This window comes from Alosa alosa, unplaced genomic scaffold, assembly GCF_017589495.1.
Source record: "Alosa alosa isolate M-15738 ecotype Scorff River unplaced genomic scaffold, AALO_Geno_1.1 AALO_1.0_unplaced_110, whole genome shotgun sequence".
Taxonomy (NCBI): Eukaryota; Metazoa; Chordata; class Actinopteri; order Clupeiformes; family Clupeidae; genus Alosa; species Alosa alosa.
The window spans coordinates 1-22,517 of NW_025962224.1; the positions used below are offsets into that span (position 1 = coordinate 1).

At 20.6% G+C, this 22,517-nt stretch overlaps 1 non-coding gene and 1 pseudogene across 1 annotated transcript; one reads left to right on the forward strand and one right to left on the reverse strand.

The window, feature by feature from the left end:
• Positions 1–8,880: 8,880 nt before the first annotated feature.
• Positions 8,881–8,953, reverse strand: trnai-uau. Its single transcript has one exon. It is a non-coding gene; the product is annotated as a tRNA-Ile (tRNA).
• Positions 8,954–11,466: 2,513 nt separating this feature from the next.
• On the forward strand, positions 11,467–12,267 carry LOC125290117 (annotated as a pseudogene).
• Positions 12,268–22,517: the final 10,250 nt, after the last annotated feature.

The following is a 22,517-nucleotide window of genomic DNA, read 5'->3' on the forward strand; positions in this document are numbered from 1 at the left end:
TTGTTTATTAAGATCATTTTCTAACATATTAATTGAACACCTATATCTATATAGATTTTCTTTAATTTGAGGAATTAATATAGATGTTAATCGATATTCTTTTATATCATCAGTAGAATATCTTTTTACTACTTTCTATTTCTTTACTAACAAATCATAATAATATATAAAATCTCAATCATCTATCTATCCTATATACTATATATTATTTGAGCCTATTATATCATAATGTTCTTTTGTAGACTAAGTAAATAATATTTCATTAAATATTGATACAGGCTTTTTTTCATTAGGATCAATATATTCATGATCTTTAAATAAATCTTCGAGTCCTTTTATTTTATTAACTATAAAAATACTATTTTTAAGTATTTCATTTAAATATTTATTAAGATTTTCATCTATATTATTAAAATCGATAGATTCAAAAATTTTATATTCATTTATATTTTTAATATTATTTCTTTTTGTTTTAAATTCATTATATAATTTTATTATCTTATTTTCATATTTATTTAAAAAATCACTAACCTCCACAAAATATAAATTAAAATTTCAAGTTTTACTTTTCATAATAAATTCTCTATTTTTTATAATATTCTAACTTAATAATTCTTCTATTGCCATTTTAATAGACTCTGGTTTTAATAGAGGGGTTTCTTTAAAATATTTTATTGAAATTATTAGTGATATAATAATAAATATTAATAATATTATTATAATAATAAATATTATTTTTTTATTATTTTCTTTTGTTGTTATTTTTTTCATTCAAATATTAAAATATAATTTTTTTGTAGTTAGTTTATTTCTAATTATATTATAAATAAGAATTACTTAATTATTATTTTCTAATTTATTTCATAAAATATATCTTTGTGGAATATCATATAAATAAATTTCATCAGATTTTTCAATATCTTCTAAATTTAAACTATATTTAGAATTCTATTTATCATACTTACTATATATTATAATATGAGTCTATATATCACATATAAGTTTTATATCATTTATTTCAATCTTTGGATCATCATAATCTCCATCTTTACAATTTAAATATACAATATCTGTTATAATTATGCCTGTATATTCATTGTTATAAAATATTTTGTTTATTATTCTTTCCATATATCCATCTTTAAATAACTTCTCTTTTCATTCTTTATTAAGATCATCTTCTCACATATTAATTAAACACCTATATCTATATAGATCTTCTTTAATTTGAGGGATTAATATAAATATTCATATATGTTTTTTTACTACTTTCTATTTCTTTATTAATAAATCATAATAATATATAAAATCTCATTCATCTATCTATCCTATATACTATATATTATTTAAGCCTATTATATTATACTTTTTTTTTGTAGACTAAGTAAATAATATTTTATTAAATATAGGTATAGGCTTTTTTTCATTAGGATCAATATAATTATATTTTTTATATAAATCTTCGAGTCCTTTTATTTTATTAACTATAAAATTACTATTTTTAAGTATTTCATTTAAATATTTATTAAGATTTTCATCTATATTATTAAAATTAATAGGTTGAAAGATTTTATATTCATTTATATTTTTAATATTATTTCTTTTTACTTTAAATTCATCATATAATTTTATTATCTTATTTTCATTTTTATTTAAAAAATCTTTAGTTTTTGCATAATATAAATTTAAATTTCAATCTTTACTTTTAACAATAAACTCCATCTTTTTTATAATATCCTAACTTAATAATTCTTCTATTGTCATTTTAATAGATTCTAACTCTATTGATTTTTTCTTTTTAAAATAATTTATTGTTGAAAATATGATTAATATAATACTTATAATTAGTATTAATATAATAAATATTATTCTTTTTTTATTGTTTTTTGTTTCTTTTTTCATTATATTAAAATTATAATTTTTTGTAGTTTATATAATTTTTATGTTTATTTCTAATTATATTATAAATAAGAATTATTTAATTATTATTTTCTATTTCATTTCATTTTTTATATCTTTCTGGAATATCATATAAATAAAATTCATTGAATTTTTCAATATCTTCTAAATTTAAACTATAATTAGAATTCTATTTATCATACTTACTATACATAGATCATACCTGACAACATAGGCAAGTAGGTGGTCCACAGAGAAATCCATGGAACGTTAGATATCGTCTAGCGGAGTAAAGGTGCATAAGGCGGCCATTAAAACAATAATTAATTTAATTTTAAAAATTAAAATTTCAAAAAAAAATCTTTTTACTACTTTCTATTTCTTTATTAATAAATCATAATAATATATAAAATCTCGATCATCTGTCTATCCTATATTCTATATATTATTTGCATCTATTATATTATATTGTTCTTTATTAAACTAAATAAATAAATTTTATTAAATATTGGTATAGGTTCTTCTTTATTAGGATCAATATTATCATCTTTAAATAAATCCTTAATTTCACTTATATTATTTTTAATATCTCAATCATATACAAATTTCATAATTATAATAGTCAATTAATTATTAAGATTCTTATATATATTATTAAAATTAATAGACTAGAAAATTTTATAGTCATTTATATTCTAAACCTCATTTTATTTCATTTTTAATTTATTATATAATTCCATTATTTTATTTTTATGTTTATGTAAAAAAATATCTAACTTTTACATAATATAAACCAAATTTTCCATTTTTATTTTTAATAATAAATTTTCTAACTTAATAATTTTTCTATTGTCATTTTAATAGATTCTAGTTCTATTATTTTTGTTTTTTTAAATAATTTTTAAAAATTATTATTGATATAATAATTATAATTATTAACAACAATAATATAATAAATATTATTTTTTCATTATTTCTTTTTATTGTTGTTTTTTCATTTAAATATAATTCTTTATAGTTTATATAATTTTTATGTTTATTACTACTTATAATTATGTTTAAAATAAGAATTATTTAATTATTATTTTCTATTTCATTTCATTTTTATATCTTTTAGGGATATCAAATAAATAAACTTCATTATCTTTTTCAATATTTCTTATTTTAAAATTAGAATTAGAATTATCATATTTACTATATATATATTAATATGTATCTAAACATCACATATAAATTTTTTATCATTTTTTCCAATATCTGGATTATTATAATCACCATCTTTACAATTTAAATATATAAAATCCAATATTATTAAACCTACATATTCATTATTATAAATTATTTTTTTATTACTCTTCTCATATATCCATCTTTAAATAATTTCTCTTTTCATTCTTTATTAAGATCATCTTCTCACATATCAAATGTACATTTATATCTATATAAAATTTCATTATTTTTAGGTATTAATATAAATCTATATCAATATTTCTTTTCATCATTAGAATATTTTTTTACTATTTTCTACTTTTTTAACAATAAATCATAATAATATATAAAATCTCATTCACCTGTCTACCCTATATACTATATATTATTTGAACCTATTATATTATACTATTCTTTTGTAAACTAAGTAAATAACATTTCATTAAATATTGGTATAGGACTTTTTTCATTAGGATCAATATATTTATAATCTTTAAATAAATCTTTAATTTTATTTATTTTATTAATTATCCAAAAACATTCATGTATAAATATATCAAATATTTTATTTAAATATTTATTAAGATTCTTATCAATGTTATCAAAATTAATAGACTAGAAAATTTTACATTCATTTATATTTTTATTTTTGCTACATTTTATTTTAAATTTATAATATAATTCTATTATTCTATTTTCATGTTTATATAAGAAATCTCCAACTTTTACATAATATAAATTAAAATCTCAAGTTTTACTCTCAGTAATAAATTTTTTATTTTTTATAATATTCTAACTTAATAATTCTTCTATTGTTATTTTAATAGATTCTGGTTTTACTATAGATTTTTCTTTAAAATAATTTATTGTAATAATTATTGATATAATAATTGTAATTATTAATAACAATAATATAATAAATAATATCTTTTTATTATTTCTTTTTTTGTTTTTCATTTTTATTTATATTAAATTATAATTTTTTTGTAGTTTATTTCTAATTATATTTAAAATAAGAATTATTTAATTATTATTTTCTATTTCATTTCATATTATATATCTTTCTGGAATATCATAAAAATAAACTTTATTATCTTATTTGATATCTTTTATATTTAAATTAAAATCATTTTCATTATATTTAATATATATATATATATCTAAAATAATATATCCTCTATATTTATAGAAGAAGCTGCAACTATTGGACTTGTTATTAACAAGGACAAATGTAGCTACTAGACTACTCTTAAAGAAAATCCATCTTTAAATACACGGTGGTAGGCCCTAAAGGATCTACCGATATCCTCCTAGTATAAATATCTAGGCATGTAGGAAAGCCCTACTATATAGGATAAGGCCATTAAAATTCAACTAACCGATGAATATTTTAAAAGAGTGAGGAAGCTTACATTAACTAAACTTAATGGTAGGAATATGGTTAAAGCCATAAATACCTTAGCTGGAAGCCTTTTCTAGTATTCATTCGGTATAGTTAATTGGAATGAGTCGGATCTTAAGAAGATAGATGTTTAGACTAGGAAGATATTAATTTAAGATATTTATAAATTACTTATGTTAAAAAAAGAAATATCTTCCATTGACAACTAAGACGAGTCTATGCTAAGTTATGTTAAAACTAATTTTATTCATTTAGATATAGGTTTTTTTGGTGCTGTTATAAAGAACTATAATATCTGATTTCAAATGTAATTCTTATTCCATATAGGCAAGTAGGTGGTCTATGGAGCAATTTGTAAATCATTAGATGTCATCTAACAACATAAAAGAGTATAAGCATAAAATAATAAAATAATTAATTAATTTTAAAATTATTTTAAAAAACAATTAGTCTACTATATTTATAAAAAATAAGTTTAATTTAAAATTTATATTTTTAAGAATTAAAAAGATATAATAAAATTGAAAATAATTTTGAAAATCTCTAAAAAAATTTAATTAAAAACTAATGTGTTGAGTGTAATGAATTATTAGTATATCAAAAAATACTTCTATATTATTTTCTTTACAATAATCTAATAAATTCTTTTCTTTTTCTATATTACCTGATCTAATTTCATATAATATATCTTCTATATCATCTTTATGTCGATTTTTTATTTAATTTTTTAATATAATTTTTAAACTTCTTTATATAAATTATTACTTTTTATATACGTGATTTGTATAATTTTATCAATTTATTATGGTTTCTGATTAAAAACTCTTTTATATTTAAATTATCATTTTTTATAATATTATCATCTAGATCTTTTATAAAATTATAATATTTATTTAAATATTTCTTTTCATAATCTTTACTTTTATGATTATTATTAAGGCAACTTAATTTTTTTCAACAAATATCAATTTTATTTTTTATTTCTTTTATTTCATTTTCTAATAATTTTATATTTGGCTAAATATTTTCTATTATTATTTTATTATCTGGTTGATCATCATATTGGTTTTTAATAAAAATTAATTCTATATTATAAAAAATATAAGGAAGAACATATTTTATTATGTATATCAATAACTTTAGATTATATAATATTTTTTTAATTTCTTTTAAAAAGTTTTCGTTTTTATTTTTTTATACTAAGAAATTATAAAAAAGAATGGATAAGATGTTCCATTATCATTATTTCATATATTTTTTTATGTTTTTTATATTTTTTAATAATAATTTTATTATTGGGTGAATATATGAACAATACTAAATATTTATATTTATTTTTGTTTCTATTGAATCTATATTTGATTTTTCATCTATTTTATATAAATTTAACTATGAAATAGATTCTTCTAATTCATTAATATTAGTTATTATAAAATCAATATTAATAATATATTTTAATATAATATTATTCAGATAATGATTTGATTTTAGATTTGTATAAACTCTAATTATTTTTATTTATAAAAATACCTTTAGAAATATTTAATCTATCATAAATTTTTTCATCAATAGTTAATGTTTCTTCTATATCTATTTTAAAAAATTTTAATAAATCGTTTATATATGAATTTGATTTTATTAGTAAATTCTAAATAATCTTTTCTAAAAGTTCTATTTTTGTTTTTATAATTTTATTAAATTTATTATCAAACTAATTTGTATTTAATGGAAAAAAGATAAATAAATATTTATCTATACTATCAAATACTTTTAAAATCATTGTATTTAAATCCTCATTTCAACCAAATATTTCATTCGTTTTTGTAAATATTTTAATATCATTTTTTAATTTAGAAATAAATTTGATAAATAAACCTTTTATATTAAAATTTTTGTAAATATTTATATCATCTATTTTTATTAAAAAAATCATTAAAAATATATAATAATATTAAATATTTATCCTAAAAATTATAATAATTTTTTTTCTAATACTTAAAAAAGAGTAGTTTTAATAATTTTTATTAATTCTTTAATATATAATAGATATGTATCATTATTATATAACTTAAAACAATAATCATTTATCACCATGTTCTAAGGAGTTTTAAAATCTTTTAAATCAATATTTAATAATTTAACTTTAAAATTTTCTTTTAAACCAGTAATCTAAAATATATCATAAGAAACAAGATATTCTAAAATTTTTCTATTAAAATTAAGATCATTATATTTTATACTTTCTCTATCTAACAAATCATCTTGACCAATCATTATTAAAAACTATTCTTCTATATCGTTTATAGTTTCTAATGTTTTTTTATATTCTTTTTTATTACTTTGATATGTATTATATAAAAAATAAAGAAATATACAAATTTTTATCATTGATATTTAATTTCGTGTTGATAAATAAATATCAATATCCATCTCCTACATAAGTCTTAGACTGTTATAACAATACATATAATCTAAAATCATCAAAAGATCTTTTATCAATAAATTGGGTCTTTATAAATAAAAATATATAATAAAATCTTTAAAATTAATTTATAATTAAAAAATTAAAATTCCTTCTATATTTCTTATATTCATCTAATTTAATATTTTTATATCATTATCCTTTAAATATTCTAATAAATCTTCTCTATCCTCTATAATATCTCTATCAAATATAAAAATATGATCTTCATTTTGATTTTTTAAATAATCTATAATCTCTTTTATATATTCTTTTATCTTACTAAAAGTTTTATTAAATTCATCTATTATATTCTCATTATATATACTTATAAGCTTTTCAGGCGTTAAAGAATAATTCTTAAAAATATAATATAAATCTGTACTAAATCCAATATTTTTTTCATATTCTTCCCTTTTCTCTTCTATAAATTTATGCTTCTTTTTATATAAAATATCTAACTCCTTTATTTTATATTTTAATATTAATGGAGTTTTATTTAATGCTTGTTCAAAAAGTGATTTTGGCGTTTGCTTATATATATCATTATATAAAAAAATTTTAAATTCTTCCTTGTTCTTTTTATAATTTTCTTCTATAATTTCATCTAATATCTAAAAATTTTCATCTTCTTGAGTTAAAATAAATCTATAAAGAATATATGGTATTCAAAAAGATAATATCCTAAGCTTATCTATATTAGCTATTATTTTATTTTTTATTTTCATTTTAAATAAATTTTTATCAATAAACCATAAATTGTAAAATTGAAATTTAGAAATAAATTTTGATAATTCATGCCTTAATCTTAATACTGCCCCAATAATTATTTTATAATATTTTATATTATATTCTAAATTCATATATAATAAATTGTTATTTAATTCTAAATGTTTTAATGATATATACTAACTATCCATAATTAACCTATCATATATCTACATAAAAATAATACAATTATCAATATATATTCAAGGATCCTTAAAATTACACTCTATAAACCTAATAACATTAGAATAATCAAATAAAATCCTTAAATTATTACTTAAAAATACCGCTTTTTTAATATTTAATTTTTTATATAATTTTGATTCTTTAAACTCCTTTTCAGTTAAATTATTTTTTTTTATTTTATAATATTCATATATCTCAATAATTTGTTCATTAATCTCTACCACCATCTTACTAATTATTTTTTCTATCTCTAATACTTTTCCTCTAATTTTCTCTTCATAATAATAAATCTTTCCATTTATATCCATAGGAAATCTTGAACTTAAAAGAGAAAATATTTTATCCATAACATCCTATTTTAAACTATTCTCATCTTTAAAATTTTCTATCCATATATTTTCATAAAAATCCCCAATATACTTGCTAAATATATATAAAAAATTGTCATAATACTATTTTATTCTAATTATAATTTCCTTACAATAATAATTATTTTTAATAAATTTTTTTATTTTCTATATAAACTCATTTATATTCTTAATATATTTGTTAAACTTATATTCATTAATAGATCCTATTATAACTTCTCTCTCATTCTCTATCTTTTCATTTCTTTTATATCTAAATCCATTCCTTCTTATAAATTCTATTAACTCATAATAAGATAAATCATATAAAATATCAAACTTAAATAAAATTTTCTATATTTCACTTTTAAATACTTCATAATAAAATATCTATATATTTTCCCTTTCCTTCCTTATTATTTTTTTCTCTAAATCAATTACATGAATTTTATATAAACCTAAAAGAAATATATAAATTTTTATCATTGATATTTTTAAAAAGTATAATAATTCCATATTTTAAATAACGTAAATAATATTTTATATAAACATAATAAATATTTTCTCCCATAATTAACCATAATTAAAAATCATAAAAAATGAAAAAATAGTCCCGGGAGAAATTGAACCTCCGATCTCCTGTATATAAGACAGGTGTGTTAACCACTACACTACGAGACCATTGATAATAATATATTATATTTAATCTAAATAATATATTACATATCCATAAAGAAAATTAATATAAAAAAAATAATTCCCTTAATATTAATCCTAATAATAATAATAATTTCTATCTTATATCAATCATATATACTAAATCATTATTATATATCTAATATAAAATTGTGTTTAATTTTTTGTATTATGGAAAATAATGAAGAAAATATACAATTAAAATGAGTATTAAAAAATTTTAAAAATAATTCCCTACAAGAATCTTATGAAAAATTAATACAATGCACTTGCTTTGTTCAAGATAATTATAATTATTTCAAAAATATTTTTAATTCCTATACCCTACTAGATAATTCTATCCTAGATGTTCCATCCTCTATACCTAATTTTTTAAAAATAAAAAATAAAACTCTCCTTAATAATAAACTACAAAACTATAATAAAAATACTCAAAAAATAGAAAAATTGCAAAATATTTCAAAAAATTTATATGATTTATTAAAAGAAATTAAACTTATTGTAATTAAATTAGAACAAACAAATGATGATATCTCTAATCTCTCCAGTGAATTACAAATAGAAATTATCTCTATCTTTGAAAAAGTAGAAATTTTAATAAATAACTCCTATAATATACTAATAAATTTGCTAAATAATAATATAAAAAATAATTCTATATCCAATAACATTATAAAAAATGATGAAAAAATTTTTGAAGAAAATTTTAATGAATTAGATATAAAAAATGAAGATATAAATATTAATGATTTATTCATACAAGAAGAAGAAGAAGAAGAAAATTATTCAGAACTACTAAATGATATAGAAGAAGAAATAAACTTTGATGAAATAGATAATAAATTAAATAAATGACAATATAAAGATAATACTAATGAATTAAGACCACTCACCCTTCTATTGTCAGAATTAGATACCATTCTATGAGAAAATACTAAATGAACCCCCGTAGACTTCTTTAAATTAGCCATGGATAAAACCCTCATTAAGAAAAAATATTTAACCGCAATGCAAATAATACATCCAGATAAATTATAGACAAATGATAAAATAAAAAAATACACAGGAAAAAGAATATTCTTAGCACTGACCAAAGCATGAGAAAAAATTAATTAAAAACTAGTAAAACTTTAACAACAATTTTTAAATATATTGCTATTATTAACTTCATTTAGATTTATCTTGTATTCATCCGAATTCTCATCATCTATTACCTATACTAATGTATTTCCTATCTTATTAAACATCTCATCCACATTGTCTCCATTCTTAGCACTACATTCAAAACTTAAACATTCATATTTTTCAATTAAACTATCAATATTTTCCTAATTTACAACCTTTTCTGATATTAAATCCGTCTTGTTTCCCACTAATATTAATAATTTTGTCTCTGGATTATGCGTCTTTAATTCCACTAATCATTGCTCTGCATTAATACAACTTTGCATATTAGTTATATCATAAACAACTATTGCACATGTTGCCTCCCTATAATATAATGGTGCTAATGTCTTATATTGCTCCTATCCTGCTGTATCTCATAACTATAACTCTATAGACTCCCCACTATCAGTATCCACCTTATATAAATGATATGCAGCACCTATCGTTGGCTACTATTTTTTACTAAAACTTTTCTAAATTAATCTCTATATTAATGAAGATTTTCCCACAGCTGCATCCCCTAAAATAACAACTTTTGTATTTTTTCCCATCTTATTTATTATATTTTTTTGTGTTATGATAAAAATATCATTAAATGCTTTTATTTTTTATACTATTTTTTAATATTTATACCCTAAGAATAAAAGAAAATTAGGATTTTTATGGAGAAACTAAAAGTGATGATTTAGATATAGCAATGAAAGTAACAAATGTAAAATTTCAAAAATTAAATAATAAATATTCTGGAAATCTGGAAATATACATAATAGATAATAAAAAATCAATATATTTTTATAATATCTCAGTAGATATAGAATTAGATGACTCCTGTACCGATAATTCTAATAAATGCGGTATAGGAACAGGAAATTGCTGCGGATCATAGAAAAATACCCACATACATATCTTTAATTAGAAAAATTTTAGTATCTACTTAACATCCTAGAGACAACATTAGCATGATCATACTAAATAGTGCGATGAAATCTATGATATAATAGAACATACTAAACCTAATGATACTATTAAAGCAGAAATTGTTCCAGAAATATTAAATAATAAAAACATATAGATGTCTTTGTCTCAAGGAAAATATTATAAAAATATTATAAAAAATTTTTTATATATAAGTAAAATTAAAGCTCCTATGACATACATAGATTATTTTTTGAAAATAATAATTTTAATTATTTTGGGATCCATATTGTTGTTACTAATATTTGATGCAAGAAAAAATACAAAACAAAGATTTTAATTAAAATTATTTTAGTTTTTATATATTTTATATTTTACACGTCATATAATATATTTATCACAATATGTAGAATTAGATTCATAAAATATTTTTACTTTTAACTATTATATCAACATTATTTCATAATATAAAAACAACAGAGTCTGATATAGAATATATTATAGGTATAGATCTTGGTACAACCTATAGTTGTGTAGGAATTTATGTGAATGATAGAGTAGAAATATTACCAAGTGAAACAGGAAGCAGAATAACACCATCATACGTATCATTTACAGATAAAGAAGTTTTGATCGGTGAAGAAGCTAAAGTTCATTCCATAGTAGATCCCGTAAATACAATCTTCGATGCAAAAAGAATATTAGGTAAATTATATGATGAAAAAACAGTCTAGAATGATAAAAAATTATGGCCATTTAAATTAATTAAAGAAATGGGAACTAAAAGACCATAGTATGAAATAACACATGGTGGTACTAAATAGAAATATTATCCAGAAAGAATCTCCGCTTTAGTCTTAGAAAAAATGAAAGGAATTGCAGAATAGTACCTAGGAACTAAAATTCATAAAGCAGTAATAACAGTACCTGCATATTTTAATGATTCTTAGAGAGCTGCTACAAAAAATGCAGGAACAATTGCAGGCTTAGAAGTAGTAAGAATAATAAATGAACCAACCGCAGCAGCAATAGCATATGGATTAAATACTTCAGGAAAAGATATGTAGATTTTAGTATATGATTTAGGTGGTGGAACATTTGATGTTTCCGTATTAAAATTAAGCGATGGATTATTTGAAGTAGCTGCAACAAATGGTGATACACATTTAGGTGGTTAGGATTTTGATAATTATTTAGTTGATTATGTTTTATCATAGATAAAATCATAGTATAATTTAGATTTTAGTAAAGATAAAAAAATAGTATCAGAAATAAAAGACTTATCCGAAAGATTAAAAATAAGATTATCATCCATGACAGAAGATAAAATAGAATTTAAAGCTAAAAATTAGGATATATCTATAAAAGTAACAAGATTAAAATTTATTAAACTAATAGAAAAACGTATCGATGAAACTATATAGATAGTAAAGAAAGTATTAAAAGATGCTAAGATTACAACTAAACAAATAGATGAAATTGTTATGGTAGGAGGAAGTACAAGAATTCCTTATGTAGTAGAAAAAATAGAAAAATATTTTGGAAAAAAAGTATCAAAAAATATTAATCCAGATGAAGCAGTAGCAACAGGTGCAGCAATATAGGCTAATTTATTAAGTAAAAATCCAGCAGATATAGATATTATATTGATAGATGTTATACCTTTAAGTATAGGAATAGAAACAAATGGAGGAGTATTCCATAAATTAGTTAATAGAAATTAGAAAATACCATATGAACATTCATAGCATTTTACTACAGTACATGCTAGTTAGACTAATGTTAAAATTAATATTTATTAGGGAGAGAGATCAAAAGCATCAGAAAATCATTTCTTAGGATCCTTTTTATTAGATAATGTATCATAGAATCATCCAGATATAGAGATAACAATAAGTATAGATTAGAATGGACTTATATAGATAAATGCAAAAGATACTTAGGGAGGAGTAGAGAATGGAATAGAATTAAAGAATACAAGTAATTTAAGTAAAGAAGATATAGATAAAATGGTATAGGATCATGAAAAATATAAAGAAGAAGATGAAAGATTTGAAAGAATGGTTAAAATAAAAAATGAGATTATTAACATATCAAAACATTATGAATAGATGATGAAAGGAAAAGATTTAGATAGTAGAGTGAGTGAAATAGTAACAGAATCATAGAAGATAAATGAACCTACAGAGAATAATATAGAAGAATTAAATACATATTTAGAAGAAGTTAAAGAAATTACAGGAATGAAAGGGGGATAGGATTAGTAGCCACCATCATAGGATAATGAAGAAGAGGAGGAAGAGGAAGAATTATAATTATTTTTAATTTTATTTTTTAAAAAATTATTTTATCTTTATGAAGAAAATTAAAAAAATAAAATTAGATAAAGAAGTGAAAGTATTAATGAATGGATTAATCAATACTAAGAATAGTATAATAGAGAAGAAGAATATGATAATAGAAAATATAAAATAGTATTAGATTATGTATATGGAAATTATAGAAGAAATAAAGAGTAATAATTTAGAAACTTATTTAAATTAGATAAGAAAAGTTTATTAGAATACTATTTAGTCATAGTTTGAATTTAAATTTAAATCTAAGTCAATATATAAAGAAATAGAAAATTAGATTAATTAGATTAAGTTAAGTTAGATTAGATTAAATAATAAGATTGAAATAGTAAAAGAGAAATAGAATGAGGGAATATTAATAAATAAATTTATGAAAAATATAGAGAAAAAAAGAAATGAAATAATTTATATTAATTGTAGTAATAAAGAAAATGAATATAACAATAATATATAGGAAGAAGAATTTACTTATAAGAAAGAATTAGAAGAATTAGAAGAGTATTATAAGGAAGAAAATATAATTAAAAGAATTAATGAATTATATTAGAAGAATATTGATAGAAGTATAATGGAAGAAATTTATTTTTTATAGTCTTTATTAATAAGTTTAAATTAATTTTTAAAGGTAATTATTTTTTAAAAAATTTAAAAATTATAATAATAAAGCAAAGCCTTGATAGAATAATATAGTTGTAAATGTTCCGAGAAGAATATAAGCAGCTATTAGACTACCACCACCAGAAGAATCTAATATTTTTTGAGCTTTTTCATTATTAGTATCAAGTTTTGTTATTTCTTTATTAACATTAGAGAGAATTCTATTTAATATTTGGGCTTGTTCATTCATTTCTTGATCTATATTTACAGCGATATCTTTTAAACCTTTAATACCTTCTTCTAATTTATTTAATTTTTCGTCTATTTTTTGATCTCTTTCCATTACTTCTTTAATGAACTATTTTTCATCTTCAGATAAAGGGGGGAAAGTTTTTTGAGTAGTTTTTAATTCTTTTGCTTTTTTAAAAATTTTATCTGTATTATCATCATTATTATTAGAAGAATAAATTATATTAGAGAATTCTAATTCTAGATTAGCTATATCTCTTATGAAGAGAGTAATTAATTGATCTTTTTCTTCTAATTTTTCTTGAGTTCAGGTTTTTTTATATTTTTTTTCTTTTTTAATTTTTTCTCTATTATATAGTTCTCTAATATTTTCTAAAGTTTTTTTAGAGAGTTGAATATTTTTCTTTATATCTAATTCTATTTTAATAACTTCTTGATTTCTACTACCGACTAATTTCTTTCTTATATCTAAGGCTTTTCAATTAGTTTTCATTATATCAGTATAAGTACTGCATAATTGGGTGAAAGGATCTAATTTTTGATTATTATATTTAATATCAGAGTCTAATTTTAATTGGCCTTGAGTATGAGCTTTAATAGCTTCTAATATTTTAATTCTTTTTTTTATTTGATTTCTTTTAGTCATTTGTGTTTTTATAAGTACATTAAAATTAAATTAAATTATTAATACCATTTTTAATAAATTTTTTTATTCTTAATATTTCAACACTGGTTAAATTATTTATTTTTTTATTATTTTTATTTTCCAGTAATTTTAGTATTAATTCTTGAATTTTTTTTCATCTTATTTCTTCTATATCATCTAGTATAGATTTTAAAATATTAATATTTATTTTAGAGTCATTAGGGGCTGAATTAAATAATATTTTAGTTATTTCTTGTCAGTAAAAGGGTAATTTTTTACTTAAGATATTAGTATCAATATTATTATATTCTTCTTCTAGTATAGAAGTTAAGAAATTTTTATTTATTCAATCAGGATATTTTATAATACAGTGATCAATTTTTCTTAATTCTAGGGCTAATCAGATAGGGACTAGGCATTCTATATTAGGTTCAAAAGAGATATTATTTGAGTGAATAAAGTTTAAGTTAGAGGATTGGAATTTTGGTAAAATTTTGATTTCTTCATTTTTTACTAGAAATTCACTTTCATCTAACTATTCCAATAAATTTTGTTTCATTTGTTTGTGTTAAGTCGGGGAAGGAATAAGTTTATGAAATACATAAAAAAAAATAAATGACAGATAATAAAAAGAAAGGATGCTTTGGAGGATGTGGAGGAGGAACAAAGAATAAAATTAGGGAAGAAGAAGAAAATTTAAGAAGAGATATTGAAAAAGAATAGAAATAGGAGGTCGTAGAAGATAAATCTGAATAGATTAGTAGGTAGAGTAATATTAAGAAGGATATAGGAAAGAAATAGGTTTCTAAGTAGATTGAGTAGGAAACTATTAAGGAAAAATTAGAGAAAATTTCTATAAAGGAAGAGGAGTTAGCGATAGAGTATAAGAAAGACAAAAGTGCTTTATAGAAGTAGTTAGTACCTGTAGTGAGTCCTAAGACGAGTGGAAAGAGGGGAGTAGGAAAGAAGAAAACAGGAAAAAGATAATTTATATATTGTATTAATTAATTTTATTTTTATTTACCGGATGAGCCAAAACCTTTTTCATTTCTTTCAGTATTTGATATGTCTTTTATTTCTTCTATATGTGTATAGAGGCATTTTTCTAGAATTAATTGAGCGATTCTATCACCTGTTTTTATATGGAAATTTTCATTAGAGAAATTAAAGAGTAGAATATTTAGAATACCTCTATAGTCTGGATCTATTACACCTGCACCTACATCTATGAAATTTTTAACAGCCAAACCTGATCTAGGGGCTATTCTACCATAGCAATTGGATGGAATTTCTACTATTATACCAGTTGAGATTAATTTTTTATTTTTTGGTTCTATTATTGTATCTTCTACGGCATAAAGATCAAAACCAGCAGCTAATTTGGATCCTTTAGTTGGAATTTTAGAATTTTCATGAACTAATTTAACTTTTAACATTTTTTTTATTTTTATCAATAGATTATAGAATGAAGAAAAAATTAATGAGAGAGAAGGAGATATTAAAGAAGAAGCATGTATTAGTTAAGAGATTAAAGATGCCACCATCATTATATTAGTTTTAGATTAGGTTAGATAGTGAGAACAATAAATTATTAAGTAAATTATTATGCAAGTATAGTAGGAGTAAGGAGGGAAGAAAGAACAATAAGCTTAGTATAATTACAGGATTGAATTAGATAACTAGATATATTGAGAGAAAAAGAGTTAAATTAGTTGTGATAGCAAACAATGTTACGCCTAAGGAATAGGTATTATATTTGCCTGCATTATGTAGGAAGATGAATATTCCATTTTGTATAGTAAGGAGTAAGGAGAAATTAGCTAGATATACTGAGTAGAAGAGAAATGCGGTAGTAGCATTTACTAAGGTTTATAAGGAGGATTAGGAAGATTTTGATAAGTTATTATAGGGAGCAATGGAGACATATAACAATAAGCCTATAGTTAAGTGGAAGAAATCAGAGTAATTAATTTTTATAATTATTAATTTGTGTTTTTATTAAGTTAACAAAGTAATGTATATTGGATTATCAGAAGTAGAAAGTAAGGAGGATATGATTATAGAGGAAGATAGGTTAATTTTATTTGATTTTTTAGTTAAATATTTTGGATGTAAAAAATATGAATTACCATTATAGAGAGAGTTAATGGTAAGATGTAGATCACCATTAAATTTAGAGAATTATATTACGGGTAAGATAATAGAGGTTAAGGAGAGTAAGAATTTAATTGATGTATTATATTATATACATTTTTTAGATTATGATAAGAGGATGGATAGATGGGTTGACATTACTATGTTAAGACCGCATAATATTTATGATAAGTATGACAAGAAGAAATTTACAGAGCAGGAGTTTGATTTTTTATATAGTAAGGGGATATAGACGAGGAAGTAGAAGAGATTAGGGAATGATGATAGTAATGAGGCGAATGTTGAGGTATAGGATAAGGGTAATAAGAATGGGGAGGGGGATGTGATAGATGATGAGATAGAGAGGAAGTATAGTGAGATGACAAAGGTTAAGAATATATATAATATAAAGTTAGGGCCAATTAATCTTTATCCATGATATTATTCACCGTATCCTGGGGAGTATAATCGTGTGGGTACATTATATATATGTTAGTTTTGTTTATTATATATGAGGAGTAAGTAGAATTTTATTAAGCATTAGGAGGGATGTATATTAAGGCATCCACCGGGGAATGAGATATATAGATCAAATGATTTTTCTATATTTATGATGGATGGGGCTATATAGAAATTATATTGTTAGAATGTTTGTTTATTGGGAAAATTATTTATAGATCACAAGACGTTATATTATGATGTATCGCATTTTAATTTTTATATTTTATGTTTTTATGTGAATGAAGAGAACAAGAGGAGTATATTATAGGATGAATTTATTAATGATTTATTTGAGATGAAGAATGGATTTTATTTTGCTTCATATTTTTCTAAGGAGAAGGAGTCTAAGGAGCATTATAATTTATCATGTATGGCTACATTACCATGTTTTTAGAAGAGGGGATTAGGGAATATATTAATATAGTTAAGTTATATTTTATCTAGGAAGAGTAATTAGATAGCGGGACCAGAGTGGCCATTAAGTGATATGGGAAAGATTGTTTATAGTAAGTATTGGATAAGGGAGATTATAAATTATTTATATGAGTATAAGAAGACTATATTATGTGATGAGTTAAGTAAAATTTTAGGGATTAAGAGTAGTGAGATAATATTTGCATTATAGAAGATAGATTTAATAAGATATTACAATGGGAAGAATATAATACCATATAATGAGGAGGTTATTAAGAAGCACAAGTAGGAGTAGAGTTAGATGAAGTATATAATAGATAAAAATTTAATAAAATGATATGATAACTATAAATAAATTTTTTTAAAAAAATTTTTAAAATTTAAATTTTTAGATTTAAGGGAATATTAGGGGAAAGAGATAAATAAATTAAGAAATAATATTTTAGAATTAATATTTTATGGGATATAAGAATTTATATGTTATTTATTAATTTTTATGATTTTATTTATGGGTATAATTTATGGTTATAATGGATGATTTAAGATATATTAGTGTTATAGAATTTATTAATTAACATAGATGAGCATTATTATATATATTTGAAATTTTAAAGATAAAAAATTAATTAATAGTATAAATAATTTAGGGGGTTAATATATTTTATGAGTAAAAAAAATGGGAATGAATTTTGTAAAAAAATAATTTTAATTAATTTTTTATAATTTTGTAATTAATAATAGTGATTCTTTTATTTTTTGCATATATATTATATGATACTATTTTATGTTCATTTCTTTATCTTCTTCTATATTATTATATAGGTTTATTAGATTATTAATATGGAAATTATCTTTATCTAATTTTTCTTTATTTATATTTTCTAGAATGGTAGAATAGGATAATTTTATATCTTCTTTTATTTTTCTATATATGTAAGGGATAGAATAGAATTCTATAATATTTAGAGTATATATTATATCTGATGAAAAAACAAATTGGTTACAAAGATCTATTATTAAAAAATCTATTAATTCGTATATTTGATCTATATTTATATAGTCTAAATCGGTATAGATTAATGTATATAGATTTTTAAAAAAAACTGTAATAATATATTTTAGTTTAATAATTTTATTTAAATAATCTTTTTGATTTATATTTTTAAATATTTCATTATTTTCTTGATTATTATTAGGAAAGAATATATATTTAATATTATTTTCAAAATAATGCTAGAATATATTATGATTTATATTATTATATTGTAGAGTTTGTTTTTTTCATATCTTATCAAGATGAATTTTACGATCATTAGGATTCATTATTAGAAGATATTTATCAATATCATTATTTTTAATATAGTTATAGAAATCTAATGAGCAATTAGTTAATTTTAATAAAAGATTATAACTATTATTATATTCTTCTTTAATATAAATAAATGTATTAAAATATTTATATTTTAATGAAAAATAATGAATTTCATTAATAACTATTGAATTTTTATCCATAATTTTAGTTAGGAATTTAACAAAATTTAAAAAATTTAATAATTTTGATTTAGTAGTAGTATTATATATTATTAAAGGGAATAAAAACAAAATTAAAATTTTCATATTTTTATTATTTTATTTTATGTATATAATATTATTTATTTTAATTTATAAAAAAATTATTTTATTAAAATAATTTATAACGATTTTTATTAATATTATCCGGAAAATAAAAATATTAAGAATGAAAATTGAATATATGAAAGAAAAGTATAGAATATATATATTTTATTTTATATTTTTAACTATAATATGAATTTATCTTTATTTGATATCAATAACAGTTAAAAAAAATAAAGTTATAGGATCACTTGGTACATTTAGATAGTAGATATTAAGTATAAAATATAGGCAATTAAGTGAGATATAGATATAGAAAAAAATAAAGGTTATAAGAAATACGGGCTAGTGTTATTTTAATATAGTAAGATAGTTTATAAAAAATATGAGTGAAATATTTATTTTAATAGATGACGAAACTATATTATAGAATAATTATTGATTTGATTTGATTTTAAAAATTGGGTTATAGAAGGAAACAAAATGAGATATTGATAATTGAGATATATAGATTATTAAATAGTATGAAAAAAAATGAGATATAAATAGATATTATAGTGGTATAAGCAGAATTCTTATTTATAAAAAATTTATTTATAAATATATATTAAATAAGGATTTAATATTTTTCAGTATTTATTATCCTATTTTATATAGTAATAAGTATATAAAACATAAAAATAGTGAAGAATATATATATAATATATCAGAGTTTAAAAATGCAATTATTGATGATAATAATAAAACAATAAAAATAATGTATTCAAAATATTTAATAAAGAAACTTAATATTCTCGAAAATAAAAACATAGAAAATGAAATAACAATAACAATAAATAACAATATTAAATATGTATATGAAATAATTAATTATTATATTTATATAATACCAGAAACTAATAAAAATATAAGACATATATTTATATATATAAATAATTTAAAATTAAAATTAGATTATTTTAATGAATTTAATTATATTATAAAAAATGAAATAGATCATATTGAATAGATAATTGGATTTTATAAACTAAAAGAAATAATAAGAACATAATTTTTAAATAATATAATTTATATTATTTTTTGAATTAGATTTTATTAAAATTAAGAAATAGAATATTTTTTATTAATTTAAATAATAAAAAATATGTTATTATATAATTTATAAAGAGAACAATAGAAAATAATATAATGAAATTTAGTATTTAAGATTAAATTTATTTTTATTTCTTTAAAAAACAAATTAAAATCTAGAAACAAATAATTTAATTTAATTTAATTATTTAATTATTTAATTATTTATATAAAATGAATAAAAATATATAAAAAATAAATTCTAAATTATTTTATTTATTTATTTTTTTCTTCTTTCTTTTTTATTTTATTTTATTATATTATTTCTATATAACACAAATATGGAAAATGAATAGAATGTAAATTCGAAAATTTTCTATAAAATAAAAAGCACTTCTTTCGACCCAGAAATGGGAAGAAGGAAGTGAAGGGACCTCCATCAGGAGGATAGTCCTAGTCTAAGCCTGACTAGAAGAATAAAGGAGTTAAGACAGATCGCTCCTTTATTTTAACTGATAGTAATAAGGGGTTCGAATCCGATCAACCCCTTATTACTACTAATATTTTTAATACATCAGTTTTAAATGTTTCTAATGGCAGTTCCACCACTAATTACGAGTAGGATCCTCAAGACTCTTATATGACTTTTCCTAAATAGGGGTGGTGGAATCAAGCCCATAAAACTCTACCCTATGTCATCCTCATATGATGACGGGAAAGGTACCAGTTCGAACCTCCTCCAATAAAAGGAGAAAAACTGATAGGGATAGTGATTAGTCTATCCCCAATCAGCCAGAACACATCCGGCCATGTGGTACTAATCAAAAATCACATGTGGGTGTTGATGTCCGAATATCAACATCCAACTCCGACATTACGTCTTAGACTCCTTGCTAAGATAGAGAACTTTCATGAGATTAGATGTCTGACATCGAAGCTCGTGAAAATCTATTAAGGTTCGACAAGCTCAGTGGAAGGTATGACATCATTTCAAAGATAAATGATGCCATGACCTCTCTATTAGCCTCTGATGAGATTAAGGCTTTAGATAAGGATAACTTCTCTATAGAAGTTATTAATTATCTAACTTATCAGTGGTATCATTTTACAAGGATATTGTAAATGGTACTAAGTCCAGGTCATCTATTTAGGTTGTTGGTGCGTAGACCAAACCCACCAAGAGATCCTTTGTCAGTGAATTGGGTCGTTATCTCAACTCCTTACAAAAGACACTCAATAAAAGTTAAACTCACTAAGAGAGAATCACGCAGACTGAATCATTGGAGGACATTGACCTCCAATGAAGAAAGCTGCTGATGATCGTAGTGTGATTTAGCGAGAAATTGAGTGTGTAAGATAGAAGATCCAATCACACTCGAAAAGGAGCATAGAAAGAACTCTTGTGGGAATTCTATGCTCAAAAACCACCTTTTTTTTCGAGACTAAAGAGGGTTTTATTTTACCGTACTAACGTACGTCAAGGTAACTTAAAACTCTTTAGGATGTTAATGAAGAAGAAATTCAGAAGTTAACATTAAAGACAAAGGTATTTTTGGGAAGGAATTTATAAATCGTAGCATATACCTCTAGGATTGCCCAGTTCATCTTCGTAGTAGGATATGACATGGTACATAACTGAAAAGGAGTTTGAAGGTGCCGTAAAGAGCTTGTCAGCTTGGAAGGCAGCGGGTGAGGATAGAATATATAACTACTATATAAAAACCTTCAGGGCTCTTTGGGAACCCTTGAGATAGGTTTTCAATGAGTGACTACGTAGTCCAGACTTAATTCCAGCTTGGATTTGTAGAGGTAAAACTCTCTTATTTCATAAGGGTGGAGACACCGCAGATCCTAAAAAATTTTAGACCAATAACTTTGCTAAATACTT